The following is a 16,057-nucleotide window of genomic DNA, read 5'->3' on the forward strand; positions in this document are numbered from 1 at the left end:
TCTTTCCAGGATCGCTGCCCTTGCTGAGCAGGGTGGGCAGGGAATGGGCTCAGGAGTTATCTGGGACCCAGACAGATCCATGCCTCTTTAATCCCCGAAATCTCGTTTGCTTGAGTAACCAGCCAGAGGCTGCCAGGCCAGACTCAGTCCCAGCTGGGTGTTGGCTGCCCCGTGCTCTGCAGAACTCATGACACATCAAGGAGAAGCCTTTTCAACGAGCAGAGCTAAACAGAAGACTGAAAAAAAAAAAAAAGAAAAAAAATCAAGTGACTGGCAGAGAACGCAGCTGGCTCCTTCCTCCTCCCCAGGTTTGTTTGTTTTCCGTAGTCACCGAGGTCATCCTGGAAAAGCCACGGGGTGCTTCTCCATCCCCAGCCTGCGCTTCCTCCTCTCCCTCCCCGGAGTCCTGCGTGAAGGAAGAAGGATGAGCTACGAAGGATGAAGGATGAAGGACGAAGGATGAAGGATGAAGGATGGGCTGTTTCTCCGGAGAGGAGGAGGAGGAGAGAAGTGCATTTCCCTCGGGAGCCCTGCAGTTCCTGGTGAGTGTTGACAGGACCCATGCTGGCAGCAGGCAAGCAGGCAGGGGCTGTGCCAATGGATGATATCACGGGGCTGACGGACTCCAGAGCTGCTCGGACAGATCCGGGAGAGATAAAAGGGGGAACTGTCTGCCCAGGACAGAGCCCAGCCCATCACCTTCGGGAGATAAACAGAGCCGTTTTCATTTGGGAGGGGGAAGGAGATAATAAATGAAATGCTGCAGTGACCTCAGGGGGATCCCAGAATTGTTTGGGTGGGAAGGGACCTTAAATCTCCTCCAATTGCACCCCCTCCCTGCCATGGGCAGGGACACCTTCCACTATCCCAGGCTGCTCTGAGCCCCACCCAGCCTTAAACGGATGCATGGATGGATGGACACAAGCGAAATGTTGACCTGTTTCCTAGTGGAGAAAAGAAGATGCCCCAGGGGGAACTCCCCGCATTTCCCATTGCCACAAAAATACCAAATTAATGGGATAACTCTCCCTGCCCACCACCTTTCTGCAAAGGGAACTGTTAAATTTGCTTTATATGTTAATGTTATAGCTCTTTAATAATGGCCTCGTCGTGGGCTGGGGACTCAGGGCAGTAAAATGTAAAATGTGGGTTTTCCCAATGGCAAAGCCAGAAATATCCCTGGTGTCCCAGGCCTGGCACTGAATTCCCTGTACACAATGTCCATCTCCGCCATCCCCAGCATCTCCTGATGACTCGAGCTTGGGCTGGCTCGGACACACTGAGACACACACAAAATTGTTTGGAGAGGAGAAATAAAAACACCTCAAGGGCTTCCAGACTGCAGGAAGAAAGAGTGCTCAGCCTTTTCTCCGTGTTTCCTCCACATGGGAATTGGCTCCAATCAGCACAAGCCCTGGAACCCTTTTACTGATTTATTTCTCCGATGCCAACAGGACAAGGAGCCCAAGCTCTGCCTTGGGGAATACACTGGGCAAAACCTCGCTCGGTGAACCCCACGGTCAGAGGAGTTCTTGGGTGGCCCCGTGGCTTTCTGTCCCCTCTGATGAGGGACCTGGGACCCTGAAGAAGCCAAGGCTGACCACAGTGAACTCTGTGGTGCCTGTGCCATTGGACAGCACCAGGGAAAAGGTGAGCTAAGGGACTGGAAAAGGGGGAGATGGCCTCTCACAGCTCCTGAGTAACCCTTTCCCTGTTGGGGGAAAGAGCCATTCTCTCCTGGGGTTGTGGTGCTTTCCTCTTGCCTGGAGGATCATTTCCTCCCATCCAGGGGTTGCTCCACGTCCATGGCCTCCTGGAAAACAGGAGTTTTGAGGGGCAGCTTGATGCTTATCTCCAGGGGATGCCTGGGCCTGCAGCTCGTGGGGTGTTGCCAGCTCCCTTCCCTGGAAGGGCGCCGAGGCACGGGAGTCAGACACAGCTTGGATCGGGATGCCTTCAGCCCCAGTGACCACACACAGCTGGATTGGGCTGCCTTTAACCCCTTCCCTGGCTGTGCTGTCCCACCTTCGCATCTCGGAGCCGTTCCTGCAGCTCTCCAGACTTGCCTTGGTGCATTTTCCCTCCGCAAGGGGGAGGGCAATAAAGGAATGAATGAAAGAAAGAACGAACGAACCCCAAGGGGTTCTGTTCCCCACCCAGCATCCCAAAGCTCTCTCTGGACAGCAATTTTCACCTCCCACCTGGCTCCTCCATGCTGAAGGTTACTCCAGCATCCTGCTGGTGCCGTGGGGTTATGGGGAAAACCTTCTCGTGTGGATGCTGTGAACTTTGGGTGTGCTGGACACCCAGAGCTGCAGAACCTCCCAAGCCACCGATGTTGTGCTTCCCTGGAGGACACAACCATCTCCTCAACTCGTTACCTTCCACTCCCCTCTAGTGGTTATGGAGCCAGGGAGGCAGAGAGGAGCACGGTGGTGCAGGGAAGTGGCTTTTTAATCATCACTGATGCCATCTGAAGGGCTCGGATGGGTTCCTGCTTAGGGCCAGAGAGGCGTGCGCCTGTGTGACACACCCCAGGCTGAGCCAGGGTGGTGGAGATGGGGGTCTCACCCTGCACCTCACTTTCTTTAAAAAAAATAGAAATAAATTAAAGACCAAAAAAATTAGTTCCTCTCCCTAAAAAGAGAAACTAAAAAAAAAAAGTAACTACAAGTGGCCACAGGGCATTAATCCTGCTGTCCCCATCTCCCCCACCTCTGTCTCCAGCCCGTGAGATTCCGGGGTGTCGGTCCCGTTCGCGGGCTGAGCCGGCCCAAACACGTGGCCAAGAGCCTGGAGAAGAAAGATGTTGTGAATCTGATGCTCTGGCCTCAGTTGCTGGTGCTGTCAGCTACCCGGAGAGTTAAAAATGAGCAGATGAGAAGGGAGCTGAGATGGGATGATAAACATCAGGCGAGGACCCCCCTCACTTTCTCCGCTGCCATCCCACGGGGTTTTCTCGGAGCTGGCGCTGATCCTTGCTGAGCAAACATCTCTGGGTGTGCATCTCCTCCTGGCTGAGCACTCCCCAAGCACAGGGGAGGCAGCAGGGCGCCTGGGGCTCGGCTCTGCCTTGGTTTGTCCCTCTGTGATCCAGCAGACCGGCCTGTGAGGCACCCTGGAGCTGGGGGGCTCCAGCCAAGAGCCAGACCGTGGTGCCAGCCCTCCAGCTGGTTCAGGTGGGTGCTGACAGGGCGGTGGTGGAGGGACGCAGAGTGATCCCACAGCTCCTGCCCTCCTGTTTCTCCGCCTGGCAGCAGGTTTTTGGTGTATTCCCAAGGGCATCTCTGCTGGGATGGCAGATCCCTGCCTGCAGGGATGGGAAAACAGCTGGCCTGCCTGCACAAGGAGGTGCTGGGACAAACCCAGCCCTGGAGATGGAACCCCCGTCTCTCTCCACGCCCCCCACCCCCTCTCGGGATGGCTCCTCTGCCAGCCCTCCTTGGGACCATCCCCTCCAAGGCACCTTCAGTGCCACCACGCCGGCCCCGACCTTTCTCCCAGCACGGGTCCGGGGACCTTCGTGTTTGCTTGCGAACTGAAATTCCTCTTCTTTCTTTTCCCTTTTCCCCCTTTGGAAGTCGGGAAGTTTCCAGCATGAGTCACTGCCCGCCTCTCCTCCGTAATTAGCGCGCTGGGAGTTGCGAGGATGACTTGGGGGTAGTCTCCTCAAATTAATCAAAGTGTGTCTTCCACACTGCAGTGCAGTAAAACCATCATCCGGCCAAATCCCTCCTGACTGGCACAGCCCTATCCCAGTCCTTTCTCCCTCTGCTCTTTCCTCCTCTTTTTTTTTTTTTTTTTTTTTTGTTCTTGATCTCTTTTATCCTTCCCCTCTTCGCGGCGTTTCCCACAAGTGCTCATAACCTCTCTTCCCCTTGAATTTGGCAGAGCCCTTCTCAGGGAGGTTTGTTTGTTTTGTGCTTGCAGCCCTTTTCCTGGTGTCCATCAATGTGTCGCTGCGGTCGGATGTTGGGAAGTTTGGGCTTTGTTTGTTTGGTTCACAGGCTTTTGACATGTTAAATAGCAGGATGGCTTCGCCTCTTGACAATAGGAACAAACCCCGAGTGACCCTACTGCTGCTTTCAGCTCCCCATTAAAACCTCCCCAGTTTTAATTGTTTTCAGGATTAAACGAACTTCTTAAGGATCAAAAAAAAAAAAAAAAAAAAGTGATTTTGAGCATTTTCCCCCTCTCTGTTGGTCACCTTGCTCTGTGAGAGCCGTGTGGGTGGAAGAGCTCTGGTTGCTTTGTCAGTGTGAGCTCTGTGCACGGAATCCCAAATGGTTTGGGTTGGAAGAGACCTTAAAGCTCAGCCCAGGTGGGCAGGGACACCTTTCACTAATCCAGGTTGCTCCAAGCCCTGTCCAGCCTGGCCTTGGACACTTCCAAGGATGGGGCAGGAGAGAGGGAATGAGACAGATCAGATAGGGGAGGTTCACCAAATTAATTTGTTTGACCCTTGCCTTGCTGAGCTAAAACCTTTAGGTTTAATTCCCATGAAATCCAGCACCGCCTTTCCTCTGGAATTTGCATTTGAGGGCAGTGCTTGTCCAGGGAGAGGGAGCCGGAGCTGCGGCCACCACGGAGTGGTTCTGGTGCTGCCTGTCCCCTGTGACAGCAAATAACCAGGAGCACAATCTGGCAAACCCGGGGGGAATGTGCCATGGGAATTTCGGCTTAGAGGGATGGGACAGAGGATAAAGCCCGGACTAGAGCCCGGGAGGCTGGGATGGGGGAAGCTGCTAGAGCAGAACACAGGTTTTCCTCCACACTGAGAGCCGTGCTGCTGAGATAAAAGGCACGCTGCAGAAAAGGCTGGATTTGGGGATTTAGCAGTGCAGGCAGGAATGCTGAAAGCTCCGAGGGGGCTGGTTGCCATCCGGTATTTTTCCTTGTCATCGTGGAATGTTTCTTTCCTGGAACTGGAGCACAGATTCCAGTGTCCTTTGATACCTGTGGTATCTTGAATTCCTCCTGGGTGACTGGCAAGTCCTTAAAGACAAACTTGGGAGCCGGAATTTTGCATTGCCTCTTCATTTATCCAGCTCTGTTTTCAGTTCTCGGAGTATATTTAGATATACAGGCCTTAACTTTTCCAGCAGCAAAGCTCCAAAGACTTGAAATAATGATTTGGGGTGAAAAATGAAACGATGGAAATTTCTGGCAAACCAAAATTGGAAAAAAAAAAAAAAGAAGAAAGAAAAGGAAAGAAAGAAGACACATTCTTTGGAAAGAGGTGTTTGCGTCAGCTTGAAGTTAGAGATTTTACTTGAGCCATGGTTTATACTGTAAATTTTTTTTAAAATCAGAGTTTTCATTTATAAGCAGTTGAAATATGCCTTCCTAATTTTTTTCCCTGATTTTGCTGTTGTTAATCACTCCGTGAAATTTCTGCAATTCGCTGTGATTTTAGAAACATGCTTTTAAAAAAAGCATCACCCACCTCTACTTCCTCAGGCTTTCCCACATCTTCCCAAAGCTGCAGGCAGCATTCCCCGAAAAACGAGCGGCTCCCTGCAATCCAGGAGCTGCACATCTGCCAGCCAAATTTCACCTGTAGCTGAGCAAAGCCGAGGACAGAATCGGAGAGTTGATGAAGAGGAAGATGATTTTTGGCACCAGTTTGGGCAAACAGCAGGCCTGTAAGATGTGCTCGGACACGAGTGTGCGCCTAAGTCCTACTTGGCACGTGCTGGGAGCGCTTTCCTGAGCTGAGGCCTCGAATTTTAACCTCCTAAAAAGCCTTGGCAAGCCATGAAATGTGCTTAAAGACCAGAAATGAAAACACGTCGTTGCTGGCAATAACCTTTTGGTTCTGAGGGATGCTCGTTTTATAGGTTGAAGACATATGGGAAAAATTCATACGTTTCCCAAAGAACAATGGGAACCACTTAATCTGAAACAGCACCGTGGGGCTGTGTCGCTCGTGGGGTTTGGATGCAGATGCTGCCAAACCTGGCTGGGACAGGGCGCCGGCTCGCTGAGAGCGGCTGTGCCCTGATGGATCACCAAAGGAGATCCAGGGGGATCCCACCGGCACCTGCAGGTGCTCCAATCCCGTGACTGCCAGCACAGAGCCGCTGAGGGCTCGTGATCGAGCCCTGTGACCGCCTGGTGCATCCCTTGTGCCACTTCCAGAGCTGCTCCAGAGCCATCCTGGCAGAGCCAGCGGGACTTTGAGGGGGAAGTCACTCTGCAAGGGCTCTGCAAAGGCCTTGGCAGTGGGAATTTGGGGGGAGCCAAAACCGTGGCGGGGGTGGGGAGGCCTGCAGTGCGTGTGGGAGGCACAGGGGTTGGAGAGAGGGAGGCTGGGCAGTGCCTGGACAGGGCCCTCAAGGAATTCCTGCCCTTCCTGTGGGAGCCAAGCTCATCCCCTCCGTCCACGTGTCCAAAGGAGTCGGGGCAGGTTGCTCTCCATCGCAGCCGAGGGGGTTTGGGAAGGAGCCCATGAGAGTCCGCCCTGCAGGATAATGGGAACATCCCAGCCAGCAGGGCTTGGCTTGGGATTTTGACTGCCCAAAGGAAACCCCGGGCTCCTGATCCGTTATCCCCCCTGCTTGTCATGTGGCTCCTGTTCAGCTCCAGGCTGTAAAAGGCAGTGGAAAAATGACACGAAGGAACTTGACTGCACTGTGTCAGCTGGTCCCTGAGTGGCAGGGCCCTGTGGACCCTTTATTTTTATCCTGGGCTGGGTTTGCTCCTCAGTTTTGCAAGAGAGTTGGAGGCTGGGGACTCTGTGACTTCCAGGACAGGATGCAAGCCCAGAGTGGAGAACCCACCCTCTGCCAGCAGCCAAAATCCACAGCCTGATTCTCCTCCAGGTTCAAGACTGTGTTTGTGTTGGTCGAGCAGACAGTTCTGGAGATCCTGGAGGGGATGACACATGCACGGGTTGTGTTCCAGCCCCGTTTCCAGCAGGAAAGCAGAGCAAGGTACAGTGGTTTCAGCTTCTGAGCCTTTGGCAGGGATCTAAATCTCAACCACTGCTGCTTTCCTTAGGGAAAACTCCCTCTGGGGATCTGCTGTGGCACCAGGAGATGCTGTAGGGTACGAGTGGTGCAGGTGGTGCGTCCTTGTGCTGTTCTTCACCTGCTGGAGGAAGCAGCACTTAAGCCCACCGGTTTCTCTAGGAGGGAACCGGGTTCAGACCCTGACTTGGACAATGCCGGATTTGTCCTTTTCCCAGCATTCTGCCTCCCACCTCTCCTCCTCCTCCTCCTCCTCCTCCTCCTCCTCCTCTTCATTGCAGCTGTATCCACACGATGGCACCAGCCCCCAGGCACTGTCCTTCATGCTGAGCTGGGATGGGGAGGTGGGGATGATCCCGTGTGGGGGGAAATTTTCCTTGACAGCAATCCAAGAGGGCTGGAAAAGCAGAGCCAAAGCAACCCTGGCCAGGCTGATGCAGGAAGATGACCAAATGGTTTGGGTTTGGGTTGGAAGGGACCTTAAAGCCCATCTCATTCCAGCCCCTGCCATGGGCAGGGACACCTTCCACTATCCTATGTTGCTCCAAGCCCCGTCCAACCTGGCCTTGGACATGAACCTCACAGCTCAGGAATCACCCACTGGCAGGATTTGAGCAGCCAAATCTCAACCTGCTGTGAGGTGATCTAAATCACCAAATTCTTTCCCCATGCCAGCTGAGCTCTGAGACTTCCCTGGAAAGAGGAGAGGAGGGCAGAGCCCTGAGAACCACTGCTGGAAAAGTTCTGGAAGAGATTTCAGGATCAGTGAAACAGTATCAGGGCTGAACTTTTTGGTAGTGTCGGGGATGTCCACAGAAACAGAGGGCTCCAGGACAAGGAGAAACACAGATGATGCTTTGCATTTTGTCTCGCACATTTTGGGTTGCTCTTCCCTAGGACATGAATGAGTGCAGGCAGCCAGCCTGGAAGCCAGCTGCATCTCCTGCTTTTTTCCCCTTGTTTTCTCTCCAAAGCAAAGCAACCACATGTGTTTCAGACAGTGGGGTTTGGTTTGGCACTTCCCAGCCTCTGGCACGTCAAACAGGGCCCTGATCCTGTGGGAACACAGGTGGCAGAGCCATTAAAACCAGAGGCAGTGGGACCAAGAGACAACTGTGGGGTTTCCCATCTCTGCCACCTTTATTTTTCCAGCAGTCCTGACTGGCACTTGGTAAGTTGAGGCATGGGGCAGGATCCTGGCCAAAGCTTCCCAAAAACATTGGGACTCGGGGTAAGAAGGAGCTGGTTTTGGGGAATGAAATACCCCTCTTGTTAAAGAGAATGTAAAGCCGGGGGGAAGTCATCCAGGTGGTACTAAATGAAAATTTATGGGCCAAGCCCTTTGAGGAGGGAGGTGGAGGAGACGGAGGTTTTGTTTAGAAGCGAAATCATCGGCTCCGAGCCTGACCTTTGGCTCCCCCGACCCCAGCACCAGTGAAGGGGAAAGGGTCTGGCTGTGTAAACATGTCACAGCACGAGGTTCAGGGGGCTGAGGTCTGCTTACAGAGCTGTGCCAGGGCCGGCTGCTCCCAGCCCGTGCTGGGGCTGGACGTGCCCATCCTGCCGCTGACAGGGCTGGGGTGTGTCCTGCAGGCACCTCTCACATCCGAGCTGCTGCCTTGGTGCTCCGCTCGTCCCAGAAGGTTGCGGAGTGCGTGGAGTGAGGGCTCTGCAGATCTGATGGACATTTTCAGGAATGTTGAGGAGTTTGCCCAGAGCAGCTGTGGCTGCCTCATGCCTGGCAGTGCCCAAGGCCAGGCTGGGCACTGGGGCTTGGAGCAGCCTGGGATAGTGGAAGGTGTCTCTGCCCGTGGCAGGGGTGGGATGAGATGAGCTTTAAAGTCCCTTCCTGCCTGAACTGTGCCGTGATTGTAAGAATTTCTAGCAGGAAAGAGCAGCTTTTAATAACATTAAATACCTTCTCCCCAGCATGGTGCTCCTGCAGTGTGTGCAACCAAAATGTTGCCCTCATTGATTTAATTCTGTTTTAACGCAGCGCTAACAAACAGGGCCTTAGCAAGGCACTGCTGAAGTCCTGGCGCAGAGCAGCAGAGTCCAGCAGGAATGAAACGACCACCTGACACATGGATACGTGGAAAATGACTCGGAGCCTGTAGGAGCCGCCCGTCTCCAGCCTGAGGTCCGCATGGGTGGTCTGGAAGAGGCAGGTCCTTGCCTCCCTTCCTGTCTGTGCTTCATGCTAATCCCCTTCTTCCCCTGCACCTCTCTCTTCCTTCACACTCCTGCTTCTTCTGCTTCTTTATTTTTTTTTTTGTGGTGTGACTCCAGGAGGGACAAACCTCACCTCACCCCAGCCCTTATGTGAGAAGGTTTGGGGCTTAAGATTTGATGGGTATTTATTTTTCTGCTCACTTTTACCTGGCCCAGGTTGCCCCAGCAGCTCTGTCTCCTCAGGCCAGGATGCTCTGTGGTGGCAACTGGTGAATGAAGCACAAGACCAAACCCTGGCAGGAGGGGCCCATGGGCCACCAGGCATCCCCAGAGATGGTGGGGGCACACAGGAAGCTTGGACGTCTCTGATGGTGATGATGATGACGATGCCTGCAGGGACAGTGGCCCAGGCAGTAACTCATGGGAACACGCTCATGCTCCAGCCAGCCCCTCTGACTTCCTGTATCCCAGGGAAAAAAAAAAAAAAGGAGAAATAGAAATCAGTTGACAGAATCCCACATCGGGGGCTTGGGACCACCTTGGATGGATCTAAAGGGCAGCCAAGGTTGGCCTGTGTGCCACTCACCCTGGGTGTGGTGGGTGCATCTCTGGCCCCATGCGGGGGCTCTGCCAGCTTTGGGACATGGTGTGGTGTCCCAGGACAGTCCCTGTGGCTGCCCCTGGATCCCTGGCAGTGTCCAAGGCCAGGCTGGACACTGGGGCTCGGGGCAGCCTGGGATAGTGGAAGGTGCCCATGGCAGGGGTGGCACTGGATGAGCTCTAAGGCCACTTCCAGCCCAAACCATTCCATGCTTTTATGGCAAGAAGAACTGTGGCCACGGAGGTCCCTGCCCAGCATTTTGGGTCCATCACCCCCCCAGGACTGCCCTGCCTGACTCGTGGATGGACATTCCCCACCTGCCGTGAGCCGCTGTCCCGCGCGGCACCGGGGCTGTGCCAGCTGGTCCCTGGCCCAGTTCCTGCTGCGTTCCCACCCCATCACTGATTTGGGAAAGCAAGCCACGGGCGGGCAGGGCCCCTCCTGAACGAGGGTTTCTGCAATGAGGGATGTTAGGAAATCCCATTACGGATCTCCCGGCCGTGTGTGAAGCAGGGATGGTTTTTTTTCCAGCGAAGTGCCCAGATAACTCCAAAGACGTGATGAACTGCGAATGACCCACGGAGCCCATTGTCTCTAGGAGCTGGTGAAAAAGCCACAGCGACCAGGCAGGGGTGTCACACCCGGCTGCAAAACAATGATGCTTGAAGTGGTGGCGTGAAGCCGGGAATGGGGACAGTCCCCTTCCGGAGCGCGGAGCCGGGAGAACACGCTGGTGACAATGAGGGACACCCAGAGTGAGCCACGCACGTCCCCAGCCTCAAACCACCTTTGCATGGGAGCAAATCCACTGGTGAGCCGCAGCCCTCAACTGGAAGCACATGCTCCGGCTGTATCCATCGTCCAGGCTGGAGCAGGGAGGAGGGAGGCGAACCCTTTTGTAAGTGTTGGCCGGGAGAAATGTGGCTTATCTTCGAGAAATGAATCATGTTTCAGCAAATGCTTCCTGCAGAAATATTTTTCTCACAGCCTTTGTTCGGGGTTTTGGCAGATCTGGAGTTGCTGGCGTTAGCAAAAGCCGTCCCTCCCGCCCACTGTTCCTGGGGCTGGAGTAGGAAGTCAGGAATCAAGGCAGAGGGGACGTGGAAGGCTAAATCCATCAGCGCTCCTGCTCCGCGCTGCAGCAGGATGTGGAGCTTAGAGGAGAATTTCAGAGGAGAGCCCCGGATAAAGTCCAGGAGAGCTGAGTGCTTGGCTGCTCTTGCAGAGGTACCTGTGCTGGGCAGTCAGCTTGGAATTCTGACACCGGGACAAATCCCTGGCAGGTGCTGCGGCCCGGTGGATGCCAGCCCTTAGCTCCTCCTTCCTCTCCTGGAAACCAGCATTTTAGGAGGGGGAAAGGGCAATATCTCCCGTTCCCATGTGTGGTTGGGCCCAGAACATGGAAAGAAAATGAAAGAAAAATCCGTGCTATGACACGCGAATCAATGCCGAGCTCCTCGTCTGCCTCTCCAAAGGCTTTGACAGGGATCCTGTCTGCCTTCCCACCAGTCACAAACATTGCTCTGGGTCTCAGCTCAGGAGGGCAGGGAGGAAAAATGTGCATCTTGGTTCTGGAGAACTTCAAGGATTTTTCTTCCCAGTGGCAGGGAATTTTTCCTGGGAAGGCAATTTCGTTCCTGGGCCTGGTAGGCTCCCTGATCATTTTAAAGCAGACCCCTGGGGGGAATAAGGCCTTTAAAAGCTCCATTTGCTCCCAGTCATTTTACACAGTAACCCAACCTGAAGTGAAGGATCTTTATTTAAATATGAATTAAGCCCCAGCCTTCTCCTTTACTGCGTTATTTTCCTTTGAGGTTTACTTTGATATTATTTCAAAGTCTTGAAGCTAACAAAACGCTGGCCCATATTTAAAGTGACAGGAGAGTTCTGGAAAAAGATTTAGGAGGCAACTGAAGTCTTTCAGTGCAGGGCTCCGAAACAGGACAGGAAATCATAAAAGGGCTGAGTGCACTTTACCATGCTCCAAACAAATTCTGAGACTACAAAGGCGAGGGGAATGGCGTCAAAACCACAAAAAGCATCAAGGTGCAGCTGGAAAACCTGGAATTATTCTGTTAAAACACGGGCAAAATGCTGGCAGTGATGGAATCACTGAACCATGGAACGGTTCGGGTTGGAAGGGTGGTTGAAGATCATCTCATCCCACCCCCTGCCACGGGCAGGGACGCCTTCCACTATCCCAGGCTGCTCCAAACCCTGTGCAACCTGGCCCTGGACACTGCCAGGGATTCCAGCCACAGCTTCCCTGGGCACCCAGTGCCAGGGCCTCATCTGCGGTATTTGCTTCTTCTTGGGGCTTAGCTGAGCAGCTTATGCCCAGCTTTGGTGCTCCAAGGCTTAAAGATGAGACATAAATTCGTGATACTTTGATGTAAAGCAGAGAGAACACGTCTGAGTGATAGAGGATGGGCTGTGTCTCCTGCTGGGACTGGCCTCTCCTTTTGCTTTCCATCGCTTCCCAGCCACCCACCTGCTGCTGGAGCAGCTGCTGGGAGAGGTTTTGTCTGTTTTCTATCCTTCAGGCTGGAGAAGCCCTCTAAGGCCAGAGTCCAACCATTCCCCCAGCACTGCCAAGGCCACCACCAACCCTTGTCCCCAGGCACCACATCCAAGAGGGTTTTACATCCACATCACTTCTGCTTTCAGTTTTTGTCTTTCTGCCTCACCCTGATTCAGGTGCCATTGCCACTGTGCTTCACAAGAGCAGGAAACAGAGGATTTATCCTCGTTCTGCCCATGCAGCTGCACGTGGGTCGTCCCCTGGCTCGCAGGCTCCCTCCTCTCCCAGGTTTGTGTGGGATGCAGCTTCCCCTAGCCAAGATCTCCGTGCTGAGGTGACACCGACCTCTCTTTGCTGTCACCCTGTGAGGGGAGGCTGAGTTTGCCATCCCAGAAACGGTGCCTGGGTGGTCCCAGCCAAACCAGAGCTTCCAAGTTTACAAGGATCCCTGGGGAAAATGGTCAGCGCTGCCCCCTTTCCCGATCCCTCCTCGCTGTCAGCACGCCTTGGCTGTGTGAAAACGGGGTGGCCTTGGGGGAAGCCAGGAGAACAGAGATCCCGAGGGGTGGGACTTGGGGGTTGGATTTGTTTGGGGTTTTTTTATCATGATTATTATTTTTTCGTGTGGACTTTGGCTGAAAATGCAAAAGCCTTTTTATCCCCCCTTTTGAAAATGGAGGGGTTGGAGGTGCTAAGCTGAGCTGAGACTGAGTAAAAAATTATTTTAAAAAACCCCCCCAAATCAGTGCATTTTACATCCTCACCTCAGTGCTTGGCCTCTTTTCAGCAGATATTTCACTTTGTGGTTTGCTGGAATAGTTTGTGCTGAGGTTTTTTTTTTTTTTTTTAGCCTTTCAGGCGCACAGAGACCAAGCAATCCAGGACCAATATTTAGCCAGGCTCCCACGTGTGTGTGTGCGCTGCCACGGAGGAGAAATCCCATTGCTGGGACCCATCTGATCCTGCTGCTTTTAGGGATTTCTTGCTTTCATCCTCTTCTGCACAAGCCACCCTGTCCCTGCCCTTGGTGACATCCCTTAATCTCTCACAGGGCGTTGTGGTATCAGAGGTGGGATTGGGAAGGACAAATCCAATCCCCTTGGGAATGAGGGGTGATAAACGCCGTGGGAAAAGACTCCCATGTATGGAAAAAAACCCACAGAAATATATTCATGTGCTGCCCATGAGGACACAGCCGCAGTTTTTGGGGTTTTTTTGGGTTTCCTGACTGCCCAGCTCACGCCAGACAAACTCCAAGCACACAAAAAGCCTTCCCAGCAGCTGATGGAATTGTCTGCCTGCCTGTTCATGGAGCCAGAGGTGTTTGCTGTTAAACATCTGTCACCTGGAGAGTTCACAGCTCCCAAACTTTTTGGAGCATTTTAAGGCCTTGGTTCTCCCCTCAGGAGCTGAATCCACCCATCCGAACCCCACGGCACGGCTCTTTCCTGACCATTTGAACACTTACTACTTTTTCTGTCTAAAAAGAAATGTTGTATCCTAATTCCAGGCTCCAAATTGACCTTTCCAAGGCCATCTACCCACAGGAGCCTCGGCTGACCCCCCAGAATTCATGGAAGAGGTTCCAAAGGTGCTTGTGGGCAGTGATTTTTGTTAGGAGTGGCAGGGGGAGGTCAAATGCTTTGATCTACCATGATAGACCCTTAAATCCCTGACACTGGAGGATGGAGGGAGCAGCCCTGACCCTCTGCAGCAGTGGGGAAGGCACAGGGCACAGATCCTGGGGAAAATCCAACCGTGTCCTCCTGCTCCTGGGCACCTCATGGCACAGCAGAGCAGCACCACCAGCTCTCTGACAAGCCCTCAAAAGAAAGCTGGGTTTGGATTGCAGTGGAAAAACATCACTGCTTGTGGTGAGAGCACAACCTGGAGCACCCTCATGCATTTCATGGATGAAATGGCAGCAACTGATGCAGAAGCAGGCATTCCTGGGAGCGGGGGAAGCCATTCCGTGCGCCGCATCGCCTGGCACCTGCCAAATGCACCTTCTCAAGGTGGCTGTGGCTCTGCTGGCACCCAGAGCCCGCACTGAGATGTCATTTTCTTTCAAGCAAGAGCTTCTAATGGATGTGATGGGTTTTCCTCCACGCAGCCAGGCTTGTTTTGACATAAACACTCAACATCGGGGCTCGGAAACCTAGCAGGGAATTCATGCATCCGATGCACACATGGAGGGTCGGGATTTGGCGTCTTAAAATGTTTTCCCCCCAAGCTGCTTTGGATGGAATGACATGATTTATTTTTTAATGGCCCTGGACACGACAGCAGGGAGCTTTTTCCCTACAAATTTTTTGGGTTTTTTTTTTCTTCCCGTAGTGGATGGGGAGAAAAGGTCATTTGGGATAATTTAGCCCCATGTTTACAGATCCCGGTCTAGTGGAAGGTGTTGGGTTTTAAGGTCCATTCCAAGCCAAATCGTCCTGCAGGACGTCAGCCCGGACAAGTGAGGCTCACACTCATCACCCACTCCCTGGGAAAGAAATTTTTAGCCAAAATTCTGAGTGTCAAAACATTGTGGGGTGCAAGGAAGAGTCTCAGCCTCTGCTGGGGGCCATGGAGTCGAGAACATAAATCTCAAAGCCCCGGTAGCTGCATGACATCTTTATTTTTATTGGCAAGAGAAGCAGTATACACAGCGACATTGCAGTCTCTTAGCTCGTTAAAAATATCTCAATAAATAAAACAAATAAGCAACATATACACTGGAACAGAAAATGAAAACAAAAAAAAAATTAAAAAAAAAAAAGGGGGGGGGAAGGGGATGAGCGGTAGCAAATCATGGAGCAATAAGGGAGAGGTGGCAGAGTGTGGAGGGCAGTCTGTAACCCAGGCTGTACTTGAAACAAATCATGCAGGGAGCTGGGGCATGGTGGGCTTTTCTCCTCCTTGTCCTGTTTTTTTCTGAGAGCCTTGGTCCAGTTTTGCCATGACTGTACAAGAAATCAGGTTTGGAACTTAAAAAAAAAAAAAAAAAAAAAAAAAGAGAAGAATACAGCTAAGGGGAAGTAAAACTCGAACCCAAAGATGCCTCATAAATGTGTTTCCTGAATTAAGGTTTTTTCCTCAGAAATAAAAATATAAACCAAAAAAATCAGCGATAAAAACACCAAACGCACAGACAGACAGACACAAAATCCCAACAACAATGAACAACCAGGAATGTTGCTTCTCCTTCTCTCTTTGGTCAGTCGTTCTGGGGAGAGATGCTGCGAAGTCTCAGCCCCTTCTCTTCGGTGCCGTTTTGCTGCTCAGTCTAAAATGCTCCGCAAGAGTTCAGAGCGAGGGAGGTCAAGAGGGGTCTTTTGGAGCAGTTTTCTTGAGGTTTTTAAGGTTTCAGAAGCTACAAACTTGGATAAATCCCAATTCCACTTCAGTTGCAGACACTGGACAGTCTGGAGAGAAGGGGGGAAAAAAAAAAAGGAGAAGAAAAATAAATACACCAAATCCAGGACATCTTTGTGAGACAGGTTGTGTGGGAAGGGCTTTTTCCCTACAAATCCAGGCTGTGGTCTGAAACCATGTGTTGGATCCTGCCCCTGGTTCCAGCAGCGTGGAGTTAATCCAGGCACAGGGCAAGATCCAGTCTGCCAGGAGCAAGTGGAAGCACAATTCCTTAGACTTTTGGATAGATAGCCTAAATTCAGAGTCTGGCAGGGACAGACAGGGACACCTCCCACTATCCCAGGTCGCTCCAACGTGGCCCCGAACACCTCCAGGAACAGGGAACATTTTGTGGGACAAACTCCATGACCCCGCAGTGCCCACAGGATC

The 16,057-nt window shown here is 52.7% G+C and overlaps 1 protein-coding gene and 1 long non-coding RNA gene across 2 annotated transcripts in view; one reads left to right on the forward strand and one right to left on the reverse strand.

Moving 5' to 3' along the window:
* Positions 1-154: 154 nt before the first annotated feature.
* Positions 155-15,268, forward strand: LOC116446661. The gene is made up of 3 exons (XR_004241303.1): positions 155-542; positions 1,455-1,650; positions 8,968-15,268. It is a non-coding gene; the product is annotated as an uncharacterized LOC116446661 (long non-coding RNA).
* Positions 14,872-16,057, reverse strand: part of TWIST2 (twist family bHLH transcription factor 2) — a 28,349-nt gene continuing 27,163 nt past the window's right edge. Inside the window, exon 2 of the mRNA XM_032114845.1 lies at positions 14,872-15,678. The gene's annotated coding sequence lies outside the window, so the exon portion shown is untranslated. The remainder of the gene's footprint in view (positions 15,679-16,057) is intronic.

Source organism: Corvus moneduloides, chromosome 7 (genome assembly GCF_009650955.1).
Source record: "Corvus moneduloides isolate bCorMon1 chromosome 7, bCorMon1.pri, whole genome shotgun sequence".
In the NCBI taxonomy this organism is placed as follows: Eukaryota; Metazoa; Chordata; class Aves; order Passeriformes; family Corvidae; genus Corvus; species Corvus moneduloides.